We start from the raw sequence: 21610 nt of genomic DNA on the forward strand, positions 1-21610 counted from the left end.
ATGCACATTACTTGGGTGGGCTGTTCCAGAATGTGCCGACCACCAGACCCCTAAAAACTTTGTTGATGTGGCATGCGTCCTGAGTCTTGGTGGGGTTTATTTCCCACCCTCTGGAGGACATGCTTCATTCTAAGGTCTCCAATGTACTAACCATTTCTTGCTGGGACAGTCCAATTACTGTGCTGTGGTTGGTATAGTGAATCCATGTGGGATGTCCTGAGGTCCAGATATCTTTGGACTATGACAGAAGACAAAACAATTAACTTCATCCCGGGGAAAACCTGTAAATGCATACTATTGTCCGTTCTGTCTAAATGGAAAAAGCCTTTGATTCTCCTTATTGGTGGGAACAGAAAAACTCTTATTTGCCAGGTAAACATAAATGCAACAATTATTGCGATAGACCATGGAATCTAAGCTGGATAAAGAGGGAATCAAGGATGAAGGGATGTTGACTGTCTAGTGAAGGTGGAGGTGAGGGACAGAGAAATGAGATAAGATTAGTCAGTCAGAGGTCTTAATGGTGCCAAAGAATTGATGAAATATGAGTGTGAGAGGAAATAAATGGGATAAGAAGTATTGGTCAGGATTTGATGCTTAAATTTGAGATTTAATGGTAATAGGTTTATTGGTAAGTAACAGTTGGAGAAGGCAATGGCACCCCACTCCAGTACTCTTGCCTGGAAAATCCCATGGATGGAGGAGCCTGGTGGGCTGCAGTCCATGGGGTCTCGAAGAGTCGGACACGACTGAGCAACTTCTCTTTCACTTTTCACTTTCATGCATTGGAGAAGGAAATGGCAACCCACTCTACTGTTCTTGCCTGGAGAATCCCAGGGACGGGGGAGCCTGGTGGGCTGCCGTCTATGGGGTCGCACAGAGTCGGACATGACTGAAGCAACTTAGCAGCAACGGTAAAGAAGGGGAAATTTCATAACAATTGAAGGCGGTCAACTAACTGAGATATTAGAATTATGTGGATATTGAAGATTACCTAGAATAGTTACAGAAGCCCTACAGAAATGTGGAAAAGTGACCCTGAGGTCAGTAGAAGGGATCATGGAGCTTACAATTTGATGCCATGTGCTGCACAGTATATGAGATGTTGAGAGAGGAAAAGAACTAAAAGCTGCAATATGCCAGGAGTGTATTTTCAATTTTAGGCTCAGTGGAATGAAGATTGGCAGAGGAAAAACGGCCCCCTCTTAAGAGAGCTCCGGGAGTTTGTGATGGACAGGGAAACCCCGGCCTGCAGCAGTCCATGAGTTCGCAAAGAATCGGAGGCGACTGAGCGACTGAACTGAACTGAACTGAACTGAAATTATCCCCACTGAACTGAACTGAACTGAACTGAAATTCTCCCCACTCCACACCGTCCCACCTCTTTCAAACTGCCTCAACCTCCAGGGCCAAGATCAGGGTGAGCTCAGGGAGGCATTCGCCTCAGGCTCAACGTTTCTCGCAGCGCCAAAAAAAAAAAAAAAAAAAAACCTCAGTAATCACGATGCATACCATTTTAACACTTGAAAAAAAAAAAAAAAAAGGAATAAATTCATTAACCAAATGGATATGATGATTTCATAGACAGATCACAAGGTTGAAAGAGTTAGAATGACGGGTAGGGAGTGCCTGGGGGTGGGGGAGGGCCCCACATTTCATTGTAATTTTTGAGGACTCTGCGAAAATCCTGAAAGAACTCTTGTCTGCTGCTGCAGGCATCATCAGTTTCATCAGAATCAGGGCTTTGAATGCCTGTTTGAATCACAAGATTTTGTTGAGAAATGGGAACACAGTCCCAAGAAACTCACGGACTTTGCAGAGGCAGCACATGCTGAAACTTGAGGCAGTTTTTTTTTTCTTTTGTTAAAAGAAAAGGAAATCCCATTGTCAACACAATTCACCAAGCTTCCACATTTATGCGAGTGAATGAGTTATAAATCTTTGTACATGTTAAAATGTTATTTCTGAGAAAGAAGTACATTTTTAATGCAATAAAAAACCATTATATATGTACAATTAGGAGAATATATTTTTGTGTGCATCTTTTCAGGGAAGGCTTCCAAGCTTCTTCTTTTTTTTTTTTTTTCCAAGCTTCTTTTAAGATCCTCATATAGTCTAGTCAAAGCTATGGGTTTTAGTCATGTATGGATGCGAGAGTTGGACTATAAAGAAAGCTGAGGGCCAAACTGCAGGGAGATCCAACCAGTCCATCCTAAAGGAAGTCAGTCTTGAATATTCATTGGAAGGACTGATGCTGAAACTGAAACTCCAATAGTTTGGCCACCTGATGCGAAGAACTGACTCAGTTGAAAAGACCTTGATGCTGGGAAAGATTGAAGGCAGGAGGAGAAGGGGACGATAGAGAATGAGTTGGTTGGATGGCATCACCAACTCAATGGACATGAGTTTGAGTAAACTCCAGGACTTGGTGATGGACAGGGAGGCCTGGTGTGCTGCAGTCCATGGGGTCCCAAAGAGTTGGACACGACTGAGTGACTGAACTGAACTGATGGATTTCTAACTTCCTCAAAAGTTAACAGAGGGCTTGTTGTTGTTCAGTCACTAAGTCATGTCCCACTCTTTTGTGACTCCTTGGAATGTAGCCTGCTAGGCTTCTCTGTCCATGGGATTTCCCAGGCAAGAACACTGGAGTGGGTTGTCATGCCCTCCTCCAGGGGATCTTCCCAGCACAAGGATCAAACCCGTGTCTCCTGCATTGGCAGGTGGATTCTTTACCACTGAGCCACGTGGGAAGTGCCCTTGTAGAGGGCACTGTCCATAAAATGTAAAATGACTGATATTTACACTATAAATCCATTGACTGCAGCTTGTCTATACATACATGCAACTTGTTTCATATATATACATATGTACATGAAACTTCTTAAGGAAAAATGTTTTCTGAAATTCTGAGATTTGTTTCAATTATGAATGTAGAAAAATCACCAGCAGGTGTCACGTAACCAGGAAGGGTTAATTTTGAATTCACACTGGATCCTCTCTGTGACTTTAACCCTCATCTTGCTGCTTTTGTTATTATAGGCATACAGAATAGCCTGCTTCAGGGAGATAAACTGACCCTGCCCACCTGTGAAGGACTGTGACATTCTTAATTCTTTGTGCGGTAAATGGCGCAGAGCCCCTAGTCTGCTGCTTACCAGCGTGGCCTAGAAATTCACTTTTGGGGAGGCCAGCATCAAAGATAGATGTGGCATCTTTGTTTGTTGATATGACAGGAGATATTCCATTTCACACCACCCATGAAAATGACTGTTAAGGAAGTGAAACTAAGACATCCCCCTGCATGAAGCTCGCCATTCTAGGGACATTTGCAAGGACTGAATAGTCTTCTTACTTTGTTTCCTCACCTTCCTCCATCTCTTATCCATCAAAGAACCTAGCATCTAGGTCCCAACAAGATGGTTGTTTTGAGGTGCTAGCCTGCCATCTTCTTGGTCATTCGGCTCCTGAATAAAGTCCCTTCCTTGTCTTAACACCCCATCTTGGATTTATTGGCCTGTTGCACATCGAGCAGAGCAAGCTTGAACTTGGTAACACAGGTTTTATAGGAAGTAAAATTATAGTTGAGAAAAGGTTCTAATTCCATGCCAATCAAGCGAAGGGAATTGAGTTTTCTAAGAGAACATTTGGTAAACCTAACAACTAAGTAAATTGTTAAGGGTATACCTTTCCTTCTTTTCCTTTCTGTAGCCTGGAATGTAGATATATGAGACTGGAGCTCAAGCAGCCAGCTGGAATCATGAGACAGCCTGGATAAAGCAGCAGGAGAGAAGGAGCCTAGGTTCTTTTAATGGTGCAGCTGTCATGTCCGTCCTGGACTGTCTTCCTTCAGTCTTCTCTTTTGGGACTTCGCTGGGGGTCCAGTGATCAAGACACTGCATTTGCACTGCAGGGGCACGGGTCCCATCGCTGCCTGGGGAACTAAGATCCCACCTGCCCTACAGGGTGGTCAAAACAATAGGAAAAAAATCTTTTTCATGATAGAAAGATATCATGCTTATTTATGCTCCTGTTTGCCACAAACTCTGCACAGATGTTCTTACTTATGCGTCATACTCACCAAGAGGTGAGTATTGTTAAACCAGTTTTATAGATGAGGAAACGAAGACCTACAGAGGTTGAGTAGGTGGCAGGTTGAGTTATGCAGTCTGGTCCCAGAACCAGTGTTCTTACTCTGTGCCAGGCATCATTACAAGCCTATTAATATAAGTAATCCCCACAGGAAACTCAGAAGACAGTTACTATTAATAATAATTCCCTCAATTTGTGAAAGAAGAAATTGAGGCATGGGAAGGTTAAAAGGTACCATAGATCACAGCGAGGAAGATGGAACCTGGTAGAAGGCAGGTATCTGACTCTGGGATTCGTGGCCAACACTCTGCAATACAGCCTTCCTTAGAGGGCTGCTTCTGTCCAGCGAACGAATATCAGTCATCTGGTCACCTGATTTACGGCCATGTACCCAGAGTTGACCCTGAGTTAACTCTGGTATTGAAGAAGCATCAGCTTTGTAGCACTGCCAATGCCAAAACTACATATAGGCATTGATTTTTAAAAGGCTGAAACAAAAGTCAATATTTGCAAAAAAAAAAGAAAAAAACTTTCTTCAGTAGTCATTTAAAAAAATCTCAAAGAGAGTTACCTTTGTAACAAAACCTAGAAAGATATTTACCCGGGGACTTCTCTTGGCAGTCAAGTAGAGTGGGTTTGATCTTGGTCAGGGAACTAAGATCCTGTTTGCTGCACAGTGTAGCCAAAACAGAAAAAAAAAAAAAAAAAAAAGAGAGAGAGAGAGAGATTTACTCCAACCATAATCTGATTTAATGCACCCAAACACAAAAGTTGGATTTATCTATTATAAAAGTATCAGAACTTGCTTGACAATCACTTATCTGACGTTCAGAAAAAAATGGCATATTGCATGTTCCTAGCATGGAAATGCCTGTGCAATCAAAAGTCAAAGTAATCGTCAACATGTATTCATCACATTCTATTGGAGTCTGAGGGTGACTGCTTTTCACTTCATGGGGTGAGAATAAATTGAGCCAGAGCTACAAGAATCAGATACATGGAACCCAAATATCAGCTTTGTTTCTGACAAGGCTGAGCTGGAGAACAGGGTTTGAACTTTGCAACCAGGCTCCACCATGTGCCCTCCCCTGAACTTCTGATTAAATGTTCCTACCAGAGCCATGCAAACCGGGACCGCTGTGTCCAGAGGTTGGTCATTTACCTGGTGGAAAATGCATACAATCCAAAGACAGGTTTTCTCTGAGACACAAAGGGAGAGATAGAAGATCTGGAAAAGGCTGCCCCAAACAGGCACAATTCAAATTCAGGAAAAGTCCTGGATTCACTGAAGAAGTCACTCCACCACCCACAAGGAAGAGTAAGTGAAGCTGGAGGAGGTGAAAGGGAACGAATGGTGTCTTGTCCTCTAAAAAAGTTCCCAGAGAGCAGGTTGTCCTACTTTATGGGGGCAGGGTAGAACCTAGAGAAATACAACAAACAGGTCCTGCTAAGATGACTCAAGTGAAAGGCAGTGTGTTAAGAGTTTTACACGACAAGGTGACAGGAAGCGAACTGGTCTGACTCTGGCTGCAGAAGCCCATATTGCAGGGGTATTCCCAGTGCATGGAGAGCAGTCACCAGGGTCCATCTCATCGAAGGAATGTCCCACGTGCGTCATTGTTCAATCACATTCTCTCTACCCTTAAAGTGGCTATCTGGGCAAAGATGTTCAAAAATGAAGGAGGAGTGTGTGAAGTCACCTTCTCTGTGCAGCTATTGACACCCAGATTTTACTAATCCAGCCTGCAGGTGGGTATTAACGCTACCTTACAGGTGAGGTCTTTAAGGCTCAGAGGGGTTAAGGGACCTGCCCCTGACCATATAAAGCTAAATGGAGGGTGGAACCCAGATGGAATACTTTAGAAAGTCCCTTTACTTTCTCTCTTATCTCACTGCCAAGGAGAAAATGATCTACGAAGAGCTTGAACCAGGTTGAGGAGTAGAACATGAATGATCTGTACCTTAAGACTTTTCAGGAAGAGTGTTTATAAGATCTATAAATAGAGAAGGCTCATGGTGAGGGATCTATGAATATGTAATAAGTTTATTAATAGAACTTCTTCCTTTTTCTAGCTGATTTAAGTGTTCAGAGCAGAAATTGCTTTCTCTTTCTTATGAAATCTTCAGAAAGAAAGCTCGTAACTATGTAATAGTCTTGAATACCAGGTAACTGGGAGAATGCGTATCTGTCAGCTGTGCATCTCGACAACTTTTTCTTGTGGTTAAAGGCTGGGGGCCTTGTGTTTCACAGTTACAAGTTCACAATGGGCCAAGAAGGGTTTAGGACAAGAAGTTTTGTGGAGCTGGAAGAGGTGATAATGACGGGTGACAGTGAAAGATGCAGGTAGACATCATTTGTCAGAACTTGAGTGGGGGCAGTTCTTTGATTTTTCTTTATTTAAAAATACACACTTCGAGTAACATTTAAATAATGATGGTTTATTAATTTAAGAAAGAGTTATGCTTTTGCAGGAAGCACATGCATTGCCATGGTTTTTGCTAGAGGCAGTTCATACTTTATCCTCTTTAATCCTTACAAGAAGCAGCAAAAGTACGTTGCAATCTTTTTATTGTTTAGTACATGAAGATCCTTAGGCTCAAGAGATTAACTAAACTAAGTACTCAAGTCCAAAACCCAAACTCCTTTCAACGTAAAAGAATACATTCCAACAACTAATATTCTTAAAATGCTATTGAGTTACAATGAGCAATTCACATATATTGTCCTCTTGAAAGTCTTTCCCAGACCCCTCTGAGCCAGGCTTTGTTATGCTCACTTTGCAGGTGAAAAAGCCAGAGCTCAGAAAAAGTTACTTCTTACTGACAGTAAATACCAGAGTTGGAATTCAAATGCAGGTCTTCTGACACACCATCTCAATTTCTTCCCAGGACAATGCCACTGAGATCAGAGACACATTCCTTTTCACCCACAGGGAGCCTTTCTGTTTGAGTCATGACCTCACAGACAGAACAAAGCTGGCTGCCTAAAGACAGACTGGGGGATTCTAATGCTTAGACTTTGAAAATCTAAATCTAAAAGTGATGAATAACACCATTATCTTAAAAAAAACACACACACACCTTATGAACAATTATGGGTGGCAGCTCCAGAGTGCATCTAAAGGGAACTAGAAGCTTTGGCAACCATCTCTGTATGAGTCAGTGTTCTAGTACAGAACCAATAGTGTGTATATATTTCTCCCAATAGATACATGCATACATATATACATACATATACAGACATGCATTCTTTCTCTGTCTCTCTCTGTCCTGCTGTCTCTGTTTCTCTCTGTCTGTCTGTCTGTCTCTCTCTCTATATATATATGTACACACACATAGTCTTTCTTTTCCTCTTTCTATACACATCATATATATATATCATCTCTTTTAATCCTCACAAGAACCTGTAAAACTAGGCTATAATGTCCCTATATCTCTCTTTTTGCTCATTAGCAGGATGCTTTAGCAGGATCCATAGAGAGAATTTATATAGAGAGATCTCATTTAATCCTCACAAGGGTATCTATACATCAAATATTTATATCTACATTTACCTAGATATAGATGTCCATGCATGGCTAAGTTGTTTTAATCATGTCCAGCTCTTTGTGACCCTATGGACGGTAGCCCACCAGGTTCCTCTGTCCATAGAATTCTCCAGGCAAGAATACTGGAGTGGGTTGTCATGCCCTCCTCCAGGCGATCTTCCAGACCCAGGGATCAAACCCAGGTCTCTTATGTCTTGTGCATTGGCAGGCAGGTTCTTTACCACTCATGCCACCTGGGAAGCCCTAAAAGTAGATGAGAGGGGTTTATTATAAGGAATTGGCTTATGTGATTATGGAGACTGCATGGAAGTCCCAAGATCTGCAGTCTGAAAGCTGGAGACTTGGGAGAACTGGTGCTGTAGATTCCAGGCAGAGGACAAGACTGGCATCCCAGGTCCAGCATTCAGGTAGGTAGAATTCTTTCTTACTCTGCCCTTTTTTATTTTTCTACTCAGGTCTTTAACTGATTGGATGCAGCCCACCCTCATTTGGGAGGGCAATCTGCTTTACTCAGTCCACCAATTCAAATGTAATCTCTGGATGAGATTACCCAAAATAATGTTGATCAAATATCTGGGCACCCCATGGCCTAGTCAAGTTAAAATTGAATATAAAATTAATGATCGTGTTACCTAACCAATGACATTGACATTAAGAAAGAGAAGTGACATCTACCACATATAGCTCATGGCTCTTATGAGAGGCAGGCTGACTGGACAATCATTATATTTATAAAATCTAGACATTTGCACCAAGCCCATAAGTTCTTTTTCTCTCCCACTCTTACTCTTTGTTCTTTTCACACATCTCCTGTATTAAGCTGCCCCATAGTTCCACTTGGCAGCACTTGTCTGTCAACTGAATAAAAGGCACACAAAGTAAGAATTGTGAGTTAAGTTTGATTTGGTGTCCTTACTGACAACGAAGGGCTTCCCAGGTGGCGCTAGTGGTAAAGAACCCATCTGCCAATGCAGGAGACACAAGAGATGCGGGTTCAATCCCTGGGTGGGGAAGATCCCCTGGAGGAAGGCATGACAACCCACTCCAGTATTCCTGCTTGGAGAATCCCATGGACAGAGGAGCCTGGTGGGCTATACAGTCCATGGGATCGCCAACAGTCAAACACCACTGAAGTGACTTAACACGCACGCACAGAGGACTGTAGTCCAGAGACAGCCTCTTAGATAGCCCTGAGGAACAGCTCTGAAGAATTAAGGGTGAAGCCAAGATAAATAGCAATTTTTTTCTTTTTTGCTGGGAAAAAACATGTAGCCAAACATCAAAAAGACTACTGTTAATTACAAAGAATAGGCATCACAAGTTAATGATTTTAGTGCTTTTTTATGTAAAGGGAAGATGTAAGAACCTAGGGTCATTTGACATTTTCCCTAGATACGCATCTTAACCATCTGGGGGCTGGTATATCCAAAGCACAGAATGCTTCCTGTTTTTCTCCATTCTGAATTCCTTTCAGGGCAACTGCAGTGGCTAATGGCTTGAACCTTGTAGAACTGGAATGGTAGGCAATGTTTTTTTCTTTACCTGTCCAACTAAAAACAAGTTTTACTGACAGCAACAGTTTGAAAAGTAAGGAAGTACTAGGGGCTGGGACCCAGAAGGCTTGAGTTTGGATTCTAGGTTTGCATCTTACTAGCTAAAATAAGATAGAACCGTAGTAATGTATAAATATTCAACTTTTTAAAATACAGAAATGTCATGTGACTCAGAGAGAAAAAGGAACAAAATTATGCTATTTGCAGAGTTGTGGATGGACCTATAGTCTGTCATACAGCGTGAAGTAAGTCAGAAAGAGAAAAACAAATATTGTCTATTAACACATGTAGGTGGAATCTAGAAAAATGGTACAGATGAACCTATTTGCAAAGCAGAAATATAGACACAGGCACAGAGAACAAACGTATGACACCAAGGAGGGAAAGGGGGTGGGATAGATGGGGACACTGGGGGGTTGACAAATACATATTACTATGTTTAAAATAGATAACTATTGAGAACGGATTGTATAGAACAGGAAACTACTCAGTGCTCTGTGGTGACCTTACTAGGAAGGAAATCCAAAGAAGAGGGCTCTATATGTATACATGTGGCTGATCCCCTTTGCTGCATAGCAGAAACTAATACAACATTGTAAAGCAACTATACACCAGTCAAAAAATAAACACAATACAAAAATGTCAAGCTCATGTGGTTTAATGTAATAATGATAGAGGAAGGGAGCGACACCTACTATCCCATGTAGCTCTTCCAAAGCCCACATTCTACTGATGAAGAGACAGAAGTTCGGAGAGTGTGACCAAGGCCACAAAGCTGTTGTGTGACTGAACTGAGATTTCTAAACAGGTTCTCCTTGTTTCCAGAGCCAACACTCTTCCAGGCTTCCCTTGCCCTTTATGTGTATCACTTAAGCATAGTAGGCCTCAGGCATTATCTTTTTATTTATCCTATGCAAGAAGAAACTCAGGGTTTTCTTTTTGTCCATCAGTATTAACAAAAGAGGAAAACCATACCAATTATCAGAATTCATAAGTAATGAAATAAAGGTTCAAGTAGGTCAGGCAGGCAATGAAAAGAGTAAAATCTGGCTGCATGCAAGAATCAGAAAGTATTACTTGTGAAAGTAATAATGATGAATATGAATGTGTGATGCCATCTGTACTTGAGTCATTGCATGCATGCTAATTTGCTTCAGTCGTGTCTGACTCTGTGCAACCCTATGGACTGTAGCCTGCCAGGCTCCTCTCTCCATGGAATTTTCCAGGCAAGAATACTGGAGTGGGTTGCCATGGCCTCCTCCAGGAGATCTTCCTGACCCAGGGATTGAACCCATCTCTTAGGTCTCTTGTATTGGCAGGCGGGTTCTTTACCACTAGAGCCACCTGGGAAGCCCAACTGAAGTTACTGAAAATAAGGGTGTCATTTTCAATGACTACAGTCTATAAATTGTTATAAACAATATAGAGGAATATTGGATTCCTTTCTAGGTTGTTATTTAGCTCTGTGTTTCACTCAGATTACAGCTTTCTTGTCTATATAGAAAATGGAGCTGAAGACCAATCTTCCCCCTCTCACTCGCTAGAAGAAGGAATTTTGCAAAGCAATGAGTGTAACATGAGAGGGAGACCTGACCTTCAGCCTCAATGGCTGGGACTGTATCCTTCCTGGAATTCAAGGCTTGGGGAATCCCAATGAAGGCCTGCCTCTGCCTTGGCCAGTCTATGGGTCCTTCCACTTGGGGTTGGCAGGGCAGTAAGGAGCCCTCTTCCCAATCCCATGTCTGCCCCAGCTGAGACAAAGCACCATAAAAAATGTATGTCTCCTCCCCTTGTACTCCCTAGACCCTCTTCCAAGGCTGCCCACATGGCAGCTACACTAAGCAGATGATACATAGCAGTTAGGGGCTCTGGAGGTTATGGATTCACAAGTACTAGAGACAGAACCCAGAACCCAGGAAGGCTGGCAGGGGTTTCCAGAGATGATGGTGGAAATGAGAGACATGGGAAAACCTTTTTTTTCTTCCATAATAAGAAACATCATGATCAACCTGGGAATGCCTTTCGTGCCTGACATGCCTCCCCAGCCTCAGGTAACTCTATGGAGGGAAAGAGCAGGGGGCCATTCATGGATCTCAGATCACATAAAATGGAGTCTACTCTCTGTCCTTGGATCGAGTCTTCTTTTTTTTACAAAAAAGATCTCCCGGACTTTATTGGACATTGTCAACAAATCTTTTTTTCCAAAAAAATTAAAAAAGTGCTACCAAATGGAAGGTTGAAAGAAATCATTTAGTCTAGAACCAGGACTCCTGGTAATGAAGCGTGGGTCCATTGTTCTGCCTGTGAAGATACACTTCCTTATAATTAACATAGGACTTGTCTTGTTTACCTGAATTCTTCCCGTTTGATACCCAGCGGGTGACTCCTTTACAATACTGGTCTAATTTTAACATTTTAAATGACTTCTTTCTTGGATCGATTCTTAACATCCAAAATCAATTGTCTATAGGAGGGAGATGTTTATTATACTTTAGGTGGAAAAAACAGAGTAATATTTCAAATATCTATTTTAAAATAAGATTCTATTTGTCTCCTGCCTGGAAACCAGAAGCAAGAGAAATACAGCTTGGACAGGGAGTTGCTCTCATGACACTTAAAATTTAAACTGATTGGATGTTTTCCATTTCTCTCATGCATCTGCTTAGTCTGTAATGCAACAAGGAAACCACCACAGGGGTTGAAAACACAGTAAAACTATAGAGGTGTGTGTAGTGGCAGGCTTATGTCAAGCTAAATGAAACCAAACCAGTTCAACCAACATGAGTTGAACTGTGTACCAGCCACCTGCTTAAAGCAAAGGTACAGAACTGTGACATGACGGGGGAAGGGCAGGAAGAATGCAGAGGAGGGGGGATGGGAAAGTTTTCACAGAGTGGGTCTTATTTGGAGTAGGTTTTGAAGTTGAGCAACATCCCCAATGGCTCAGCAGGTAAAGTACCTGCTTGTAATGCAGGAGGCATGGGTTCAATCTCTGGGTTGGGAAGACCCTTTGGAGGAGGACATGGCAAACCACTCCAGTATTCTTGCTGGGAAAATCCCATGGACAGAGAAGCCTGGTAGGCTATGGCGTATGGGGTTGCAAAGAGTCAGACATTACTGAAGCAACTGAGCACACAGCATCATACAGAGAGTTTAGGAAGGACATTCTAAGAAATGGTTACCTTGACATGAATGAGGATGCTGAATCCAAAAAATGGCAAGTATCTTGGCATTGATAGTTGGGGAGGCATTGGGGAAAGAAAAGAGATGAGAATGTGGCCAGAAATGTAGACTGATCCAGACCATGAACATCTTGTTGTTCAGTCACTCAGTCTTGTCTCTTTGCAACCCCATGGACTCTAGCAAACCAGGCTTCCCTGTCCTTCACAGTCTCCCAGGACTTGTTCAAACTCATGTCCATTCAGTTGGTGATGCCATCCAACCATCTTATCCTCTGTCATCCCTTCTCCTCCTGCCTTCAATCTTTCCCAGCATCAGGGTCTTTTCCAGTGAGTTGGCTCTTTGAATCAGGTGGCCAAAATATTGGAGCTTCAGCTTCAGCATCAGTCCTTCCAACAAATATTCAGGATTGGTTTCCTTAAGGATCGACTGGTTTGATCTCCTTGCAGTCCAAGGACTCTCGAGTCTTCTCCAACACCACAATTCAAAAGCATCGATTCTTTGGTGCTCAGCTTTCTTTATAGTCCAACTCTCACATCCATACATGACTACTGGAAAAACCATAGCTTTGACTAGATGGACCTTTGTAGGTAAAGTAATATCTCTGCTTTTTAATATGCTTTCTACATTGGTTATCAGACCACCTGATCGGCCTCTTGAGAAACCTATATGCAGGTCAGGAAGCAACAATTAGAACTGGACATGGAACAACAGACTGGTTCCAAATAGGAAAAGGAGTACATCAAGGCTGTATATTGTCACCCTGCTTATTTAACTTATATGCAGTGTACATCATGAGAAACGCTGGGCTGGAAGACGCACAAGCTGGAATCAAGATTGCTGGGAGAAATATCAATAACCTCAGATATGCAGATGACACCACCCTTATGGCAGAAAGTGAGGAGGAACTCAAAAGCCTCTTGATGAAAGTGAAAGAGGAGAGTGGAAAAGTTGGCTTAAAGCTCAACATTCAGAAAACTAAGATCATGGCATCTGGTCCCATCACTTCATAGCAAATAGATGGGGAAACAGTGGAAATAGTGTCAGACTTTATTTTTGGGGGCTCCAAAATCACTACAGATGGTGACTGCAGCCATTAAATCAAAAGATGCTTACTCCTTGGAAGGAACGTTATGACCAACCTAGATAGCATATTCAAAAGCAGAGACATTACTTTGCCAACAAAGGTCTGTCTAGTCAAGGCTGTGGTTTTTCCAGTGTTCATGTATGGATGTGAGAGTTGGACTGTGAAGAAAGCTGAGCGCCAAAGAATTGATGCTTTTGAACTGTGGTGTTGGAGAAGACTCTTGAGAGTCCCTTGGACTGCAAGGAGATCCAACTAGTTAAAGGAGATCAGCCCTGGGTGTTTTTTGGAAGGAGTGATGCGAAAGCTGAAACTCCAGTACTTTGGCCACCTCATGTGAAGAGTTGACTCATTGGAAAAGACTCTGATGCTGGGAGGGATTGGGGACAGGAGGAGAAGGGGACGACAGAGGATGAGATGGCTGGATGGCATCACCGACTCAATGGACGTGAGTTTGAGTGAACTCTGGGAGTTGGTGATGGACAGGGAGGCCTGGCGTGCAGCGATTCATGGGGTCACAAACTGTCGGACACGACTGAGCACTGAACTGAACTGAACATTGGTTATAGGTTTTCTTCCAAGGAGCAAATATCTTTTAATTTCATGCCTGCAGTTACCATCTGCAGTGATTTTGGAGCCCAGGAAAATAGTCTGTCACTGTTTCCATTGTTTCCCCTTCTATTTGCCATGAAATGATGGGACTGGATGCCATGATCTTGGTTTTTTGAATGCTGGGTTTTAAGCCAGCTTTTAACACTCTTCTCTTTCACCTTCATCAAGAAGCTCTTTAGTTCCTCTTCACTTTGTGCCATAAGTGTGGTGTCATCTGTGTATCTGAATTTATTGATATTTCTCCCGACAATCTTAATTCTGGCTTGTGCTTCATCCAGTCCAGCATTTCTCATGATGTACTCTGCATATAAGTTAAATAAGCAGGGTGACAATATACAGCCTTGATGTACTCCTTTCCCAATTTGGAACCAGTCTGTTGTTCCATGTCCAGTTTTTTCTTAACCTGCACACAGATTTCTCAGGAGGCAAGTAAGGTGGTCTGGTATTCCCATTGCCTGACGAGTTTGTCAAGGGCTTCAGTGTAGTCAATGAAGCGGAAGTAGATGTTTTTCTGGAACTCTCGTGCTTCTTCTATGATCCAACAGATGTTGGCAATTTGACCTTTGGTTCCTGTACCTTTTCTAAATCCAGCTTAAACATCTGGAAGCTCTTGGTTCACATACTGTTGAAGCCTGGCTTGGAGAATTTTGAGCATTACTTTGCTAGCAAGTGAAATGAGTGCAACTGTGCGGTAGTTTGTTTTATCCTCAAGATCTTGACCTTGCTGGATCCACCAGTCCTAGTCTGTTATCTCCTAATTCTTCCCTAATTCTAATCAAGCTCCACCTCTGCCTGCTTCTCCTTTAAGAGACCAGACATCAAGAGTCTCAATAAATATTCCAGTTTTGCCTGCCCCCCCGAGATGCTAATGAGACTCCCCAGAGGTAGCATTCTCCCTTACTTCTGTCCGGTCAGCATTCTCTTATCAGCAGATTGTTTTGGTATTATCTGGGGGACTAGCATTCCAAAGAAGAGTTTCCCTTAAATTAGTAGAAATATGAAGGTTTGAGCTGGAAAAGTTTATGTGGGAAGAACTTTTAAACAATTGAATTAATGGATGGGCAGCCTCACCAAGGAATTAGACCACAATAGTAGGAAAAAAATCAGATGACTAGGTAAAAAAAGAAAGTGAGAGATACATGGAAACAGGAATTTGCTAGCAACAAATGAGAAAAAGCAAATGAGTTTAGGAAGTTAGATCTTTTTGAGAAATGATTAGTCAACTTCATCTTTTACTAAACAAATATCGCAGTTATTATCTAATTACTAAGAATAAGCTGTGGGCTGGGCAATAAATTTGGCTTATTTTGAGAATAAAATGAATATTAAAGCAGTACTAAAAATTCCTGGTGGCTCAATGGTAAGAATCCACCTGCCAATGCAGGAGACACAGGTTCAATCCCTGGGCTGGGAAAATCCCCTGGAGAAGGAAATGGAAGTGTACTCCAGTGTTTTTGCTTGGGAAGTCCCATGGAAAGAGGAGCCTGGTGGGCTACAGTCCGTGGGGTCGCAAAAGAGTTGGACGTGATTCAGCAATAAACAACAACAATGATTGAAAATTAGAGCAATGAATTTTGTTTGGCTATTGTGGAGAAGGCAATGGCACCCCACTCCAGTACTCTTGCCTGGAAAATCCCATGGATGGAGGAGCCTGGTGGGCTGCAGTCCATGGGGTCGCTAGGAGTCGGACACAACTGAGCGACTTCACTTTGACTTTTCACTTACATGCATTGAAGTAGGAAATGGCAGCCCACTCCAGTGTTCTTGCCTGGAGAATCCCATGGACAGGGGAGCCTGGTGGGCTGCTGTCTATGGGGTCGCACAGAGTCGGACACGACTGAAGCAACTTAGCAGCAGCAGCATTGTGGCTTTGTAATATGGTACCACAAAAGCAAATATTTAGACTGATTGATTTAATAGGGTCAGTGGGATAAGCTTTTATTGTTTATAAATTGGCACAGTATTTTACTCTCAATCTGCCAGAAGTTTAACACATAGTGTGTAAGTACATGTTTTTGCAAATTTATAAAAATAGAAATGTTGCTTTGCATAAGAAAATGCATTCTCATAAATATGATCTGAAAATTTTTAGTGTTATGAAAACGTGTAAGTGTAAATTTAGTTTAAAAAAAACATAGTGCAAGCTGGAGTGTTCTTATTTAATTACAATTTTGACTTTGTATCTATCTCAACAGGTTTGAAGCATAGTTGTTATAAAGCTCATGTGGAACTGAAAAAAGTAGGGAAATTACTCAGAAATTAAAAATTCACTTTGCTATTAGATTTAGGAATCAAAAAATTACTCTTTGGACAACGTCAAATTTAAATTTCCTCATAACTGTGTCAACTTTGACATGACACAGTTGTGAATTTTTTTTTAGATAGATTCTTTGCAGACGAATCATTTGAGTTTTTAATAACCAACGATATGATGCTGTCAAGAGGATTGAACTTCTCCTGGTTGAAGATTGATAGATCTTGACTAGGGGGGAAAAATGAACAGTCCTTTTGTATTTTGATGAATTCACCCGTGGATACTTTCTTCCAATCCACTCAGTCCTAAGTGAAAGAGGAGCATCTGGCTTATTCGTGTAGTATTAGTTCAATAAATTGGGTTGATGTTATTAGACAATAAAAGGGTTAAAGTGTGACTAGCATTGTGCAAGATGTTTCTAAGGGGTTCATGAGGCCAAAACTATTTCAATAATACTTCCAAGATAGCACTTTCCTTTTTTGACTGTCATTTTCTTATAAGCATATGGTGGAGTTGCCAGAGGCTATGTGACATGCAGCATTGCAACAGAGTGAATGCCCAAGATATGAGAATTCAACTGTCTTCTCTTAAAACATACATTACAGAGGTGGTAAAATAAAAAATAATGTTGCTCTTCTCTTTTGTATTGCAAAAGAGCCATTTTCACATAAAATATATGTATAATATGTAATGAGTTTACTATTGTTATTATTATAATTATCTCTGGCCAAATCCCGTGGCTTTTGGAATTCTAGTTCCCCCACCAGGGATTGAATCTGGGGCCAGGACTGTGAGAGCACTGAGTCCTAACCACTGAGCCACCAGGGAATTCCATATTATTGTTATTTTTTAATGAACTAATATATTAATATTTCTTAACTCTCTCAGTTCTAATTTTTAATATAGCAAAGATGAGTTAATATAGCCCACATTAAACTAGAGCTCTTCAGGGTCCTCAATAATTTTTAACAGTACAAAGGGGTCCTGAAACCAAACAGTTGGAGGACTCCTGCCACAGAGTTTTACTTCTACTCAGCATTCAATGAGGAATCATTTTCAGCAACCCTAATCGTTAGTCACCCAACCCGGGAAAAGATGCTGAATTCAGAGATTTGGGAGGCAGCTTGCCAATGTGCCAGACAATGGTATTGTCTTCACGTCTGTTTTGCACCCCATAGAACTCCTGGCAGCATCTTCTTTTTGGTCTTTGTGCTTGCAGCCTTGAAAGTTCCATATGACAGTTCTTCAAGTTCTGAAGACAGTACCATCTCTTGTACAGTTTGTCTCCAAGCGTATTCCTAGTCCTATCTCTTTTGCGTGTTCTCTGTCTGACTTGATTTCTAATCTGCTCGACAGCACACTTTGGTTTGTCCTGGTCTTAGCACACATAGGAAGAAAAGAGAACTTCTCTGGAAAGGATCTTGCCAGAGCCAAGTGCAATGAGGCAATAGCTTTCTTGATTGGTCATTCTATTGTTTCATACAACTTTTTTTTCTTACTGAACTGCTGGAAGCAAACCATTTTTTAAATTATGAATTTCTCCAAGAATTAGGTACCTCCTATGCTGTATTTGGAGAAGGCAATGGCAACCCACTCCAGTACTCTTGCCTGGCAAATCCCATGAATGGAGGAGCCTGGTGGGCTGCCATCTATGGGGTCGCTAGAAAACACGACTGAGCGACTTCCCTTTCACTTTTCACTTTCATGCATTGGAGAAGGAAATGGCAACCCACTCCAGTGTTCTTGCCTGGAGAATCCCAGGGACGGAGGAGCCTGGTGGGCTGCCATCTATGGGGTCGCACAGAGTCGGACACAACTGAAGCGACTTAGCAGCAGCAGCAGCAGCAGCATGCTGTGTTTGACCAACAGAGCCCTTAAACCCTAACCCTCATTCAGACATCATTGGATTTGGTCTCAAATTTTAGCATAGCATATGTTTTATCTTCCCTTAGATGAAAAGTGGCAAAACTTTATTCCACTAGTATTACTTTCTTCCATTTTTGAAATAAGGAATTGAAATATGAAATTTTATTCTGTTTATTTTTTTATAAAACATTTTTATTGAAATATGGTTAATTTACAATATTGTGTTAATTTCGGCTGTACAGCAAAGTGTTCAGTTATATATACATATATGTATATGTATTCTTTTTAATATTATTTTCCATTACGGTCTATTAACAGGATATTGAATATAGTTCCCTGTGCTACACAGTAGGACCTTATTGCTTGTCCATGCTATATTTGATAGTTTGTATCTGCTAATCCCATACTTCCAATCTATCCCTCCCCAGCCCCCTCTGCCTGGGCAACCACAAATCTGTTACCTGTGTCTGTGAGTCTGTTTCTCTGTCATGGATTAGTTCATTTGTGACATATTTTGGATTCTCCATATAAGGATATCATATGGTATTTGATTTTTTCTGACCTACTTCACTTTGTATGATAATCTCCAGGTCCATCTATGTGGTTGCAAATGGCATTGTTTCATTCTCTTTATGGCTGAGTAGTATTCCATTGTGTTTCTGGGTCACATCTTTTTTATCCATTCATCTGTCAATGGGCATTTAGGTTGCTTCCATGTCTTGGCTATTGTAAATACTACTGCACTGAACCTTGAAGTACATGTATGTATAGCTTTTTTCGGGATATATGCCCAGAAATGGGACTGCTGGGTCATATGGCAACTCTAGTGTTAGTTTTTTGAGGAACCTCCACACTGTGTTCCATTGCAGCTGCACCAAATACATTCCCACCAGCAGTACAAAAGAGTTCCTTCTCCTTGGGGAGAATGCTTTAGTGAAAAAGATTGAGATGAGCATGGGAATCCATTAAAAGCAGTCCAGTGTGTGACAGTCTCCGGCTGGCAAGGGCTGCTTGGAATACTTATGCAAATTACACTTGATTTCTGGGATATGGGTTCTGCTGCTGCTGCTGCTAATTCGAGTCAGTAGTGTCCGACTCTGTGCGACCCCGTAGACGGCAGCCCACCAGGCTCCCCTGTCCCTGGGATTCTCCAGGCAAGAACACTGGAGTGGGTTGCCATTTCCTTCTCCAATGCAGGAAAGTGAAAAGTGAAAGGGAAGTCGCTCAGTGTCTGACTCTTTGCAACCCCATGGGTTGCAGCCTACCAGACACCTCCGCCCATGGGATTTTCCAGGCAAGAGTACTGGAGTGGGGTGCCATGGCCTTCTTCTGGGACATGGGTTCAGGAAGCTTTTTATCTGATCTAATGAATTCTTGTTTTCACAGAAAAAATCTAGAAATACTTGTGTGAGCATGGCCAAGGACTTTTTTAGTTCCTTTTGGTAACTCTTCTGGGTTTTCTCACAGGGACATCCAGGACTGTCTGTTGGGACATGACTAAAATAAACTGAATGATCCCAACTCATAGCAAGCGCCTATATATACCATTACTTCCCAAGTGACAGTAGTAGTAACGAATCTGCCTGTCAATGCAAGAGACTTAAGAGATGAGAGTTTGATCCTTGGGTCGGGAAGATTCCCTGGAGTAGGAAATGGCAACCCACTCCAGTATTCTTGCCTGGAAAATTCCATGGACAGAGGAGTCTGGCAGGTTACAGTCCACGGAGTTGCAAAGAGACAGACAAGACTGAGCACGCACACACACATATATACCATGGTATATGAATCATTCATTTAATTTTCACAGTAAACCTATAGATTAAATATGACTATCCCCTCCTCACAGTTAACAGAGAAGGACATTTGGAGAAAGTCACACAGTAAGGTACAGCTAGGACTCTGAAGTCTTCATACTCAGCCACTCTGCTTTCAGTGTTTAAAGTACTTGATGTAAAGTATTCCTGTTTCTGAGATATGTGATTTTTAAACTTATTAAAGAATATAACAGTTGAAGATTTAGAGAGGAATCCAAAATGGATCCTATTAGGCAGTCTGCCAAAAACAAAATTAAACATAACATTTTTTTTTAATCATTTATTTATTTATGGCTGCACTGGCTCCCCATTGCTGCATGCAGGCTTTCCCTAGCTGCAGCGAGCAGGGGCTACTCTCTAGATGTAGTGCTCCGGCTTCTCATTTCAGTGGCTTCTCTTGTTGCAGAGTGCAGGCTCTAGGGCGAATGTGGGTTCAGTAGTTGTAGCACATGGGCTTAGTTGCTCTGCGGCATGTGGAATCCTCCTGGACCAGGGATCTAACCCATGTCCCCTGCGTTGGCAGATGGATTCTTAACCACTGGACTACCAGGGAAGTCTAGGAATTGGATATGAATTTTAAAGCAAGTAAACCAGCCAAAAATTGAAGTTATATTAAAAAGAAAGTGAAAGTGAAAGTTGCTCAGTTGTGTCCGACTCTTTGAGACCCCATGGACTATACAGTCTATGGAATTCTCCCGGCCAGAATACTGGAGTGGGTAGCCTTTCCCTTCTCCAGAGGATCTTCCCAACCCAGGGATCAAACCCAGGTCTCCTGCATTGCAGGTGGATTCTTTACCAGCTGAGCCACCAGGGAAGCCCATATTAAAAAATAGAAAAGTTAAATAATAATGATAATTATGACCTACCTATTCAGTGCTTTTGGAAAGGGTAAAATCTGGAGTGGGAAGCAGTTTCACATATTTTCAGAATTATCTGAAATAATCTTCTTTTTAGGCAAATTGCCTGAAATGACTGTACCAGGAAAAAGTCTGTTATTGGCTTTTATCCCTGAAGAGAAAAATCTGTTATTGCCTCTATCTCCAAAGAGAATGCTAAACAAAGCATCTTACTTCACCCTCCTTCCCTGTTTTAATGTTAAGCACTGAATGTACTGTATAAGTATAGTTATCTTGACCCCTGGATGAATTTATCTCACAGGAATTATTAAATTAACCTTTTGGTCTCACTGGCTTTGTTGTAGGGCAAGTGAAAGTTATTTGGTGCAATCACCTGTCAAAGACAAAGTGTACAAACTCTTCAAAGTATCTCACAAGGGCCAGGTAGCAGAGGATAACCCTGTCTGTCCACTGAGTGGTGAAACTCAATAACTCAAGCTTTTAGATTGAAACTCCAGACTATATATATACATGTATGTGTGTGGGCTGCCCAGGTGGCTCAGTGGTAAAGAATCCACTTGCTAGTGCAGGAGACCCAGGTACAAACCCTGGGTTGAGAAAGCCCCCTGGAGAAGGAAGTAGCAACACCCCACTCCAGTACTCTTGCCTGGAAAATCCCATGGATGGAGGAGCCTGGTGGGCTGCAGTCCATGGGGTTGCAAAGAGTCAGACATGACTGAGCAACTTCCCTTTCACTTTTCACTTTCATGC

The 21610-nt window shown here is 41.9% G+C and overlaps 1 long non-coding RNA gene across 1 annotated transcript in view; it reads left to right on the forward strand.

Moving 5' to 3' along the window:
• The window catches only part of LOC139182763 (uncharacterized), a 13664-nt gene extending 8819 nt beyond the window's left edge, over positions 1-4845 (forward strand). The window contains exon 2 of the long non-coding RNA XR_011566316.1: positions 1164-4845. This is a non-coding gene — a long non-coding RNA (uncharacterized lncRNA). The remainder of the gene's footprint in view (positions 1-1163) is intronic.
• Positions 4846-21610: the final 16765 nt, after the last annotated feature.

Source organism: Bos indicus, chromosome 4 (assembly GCF_029378745.1).
Source record: "Bos indicus isolate NIAB-ARS_2022 breed Sahiwal x Tharparkar chromosome 4, NIAB-ARS_B.indTharparkar_mat_pri_1.0, whole genome shotgun sequence".
Classification (NCBI taxonomy): Eukaryota; Metazoa; Chordata; class Mammalia; order Artiodactyla; family Bovidae; genus Bos; species Bos indicus.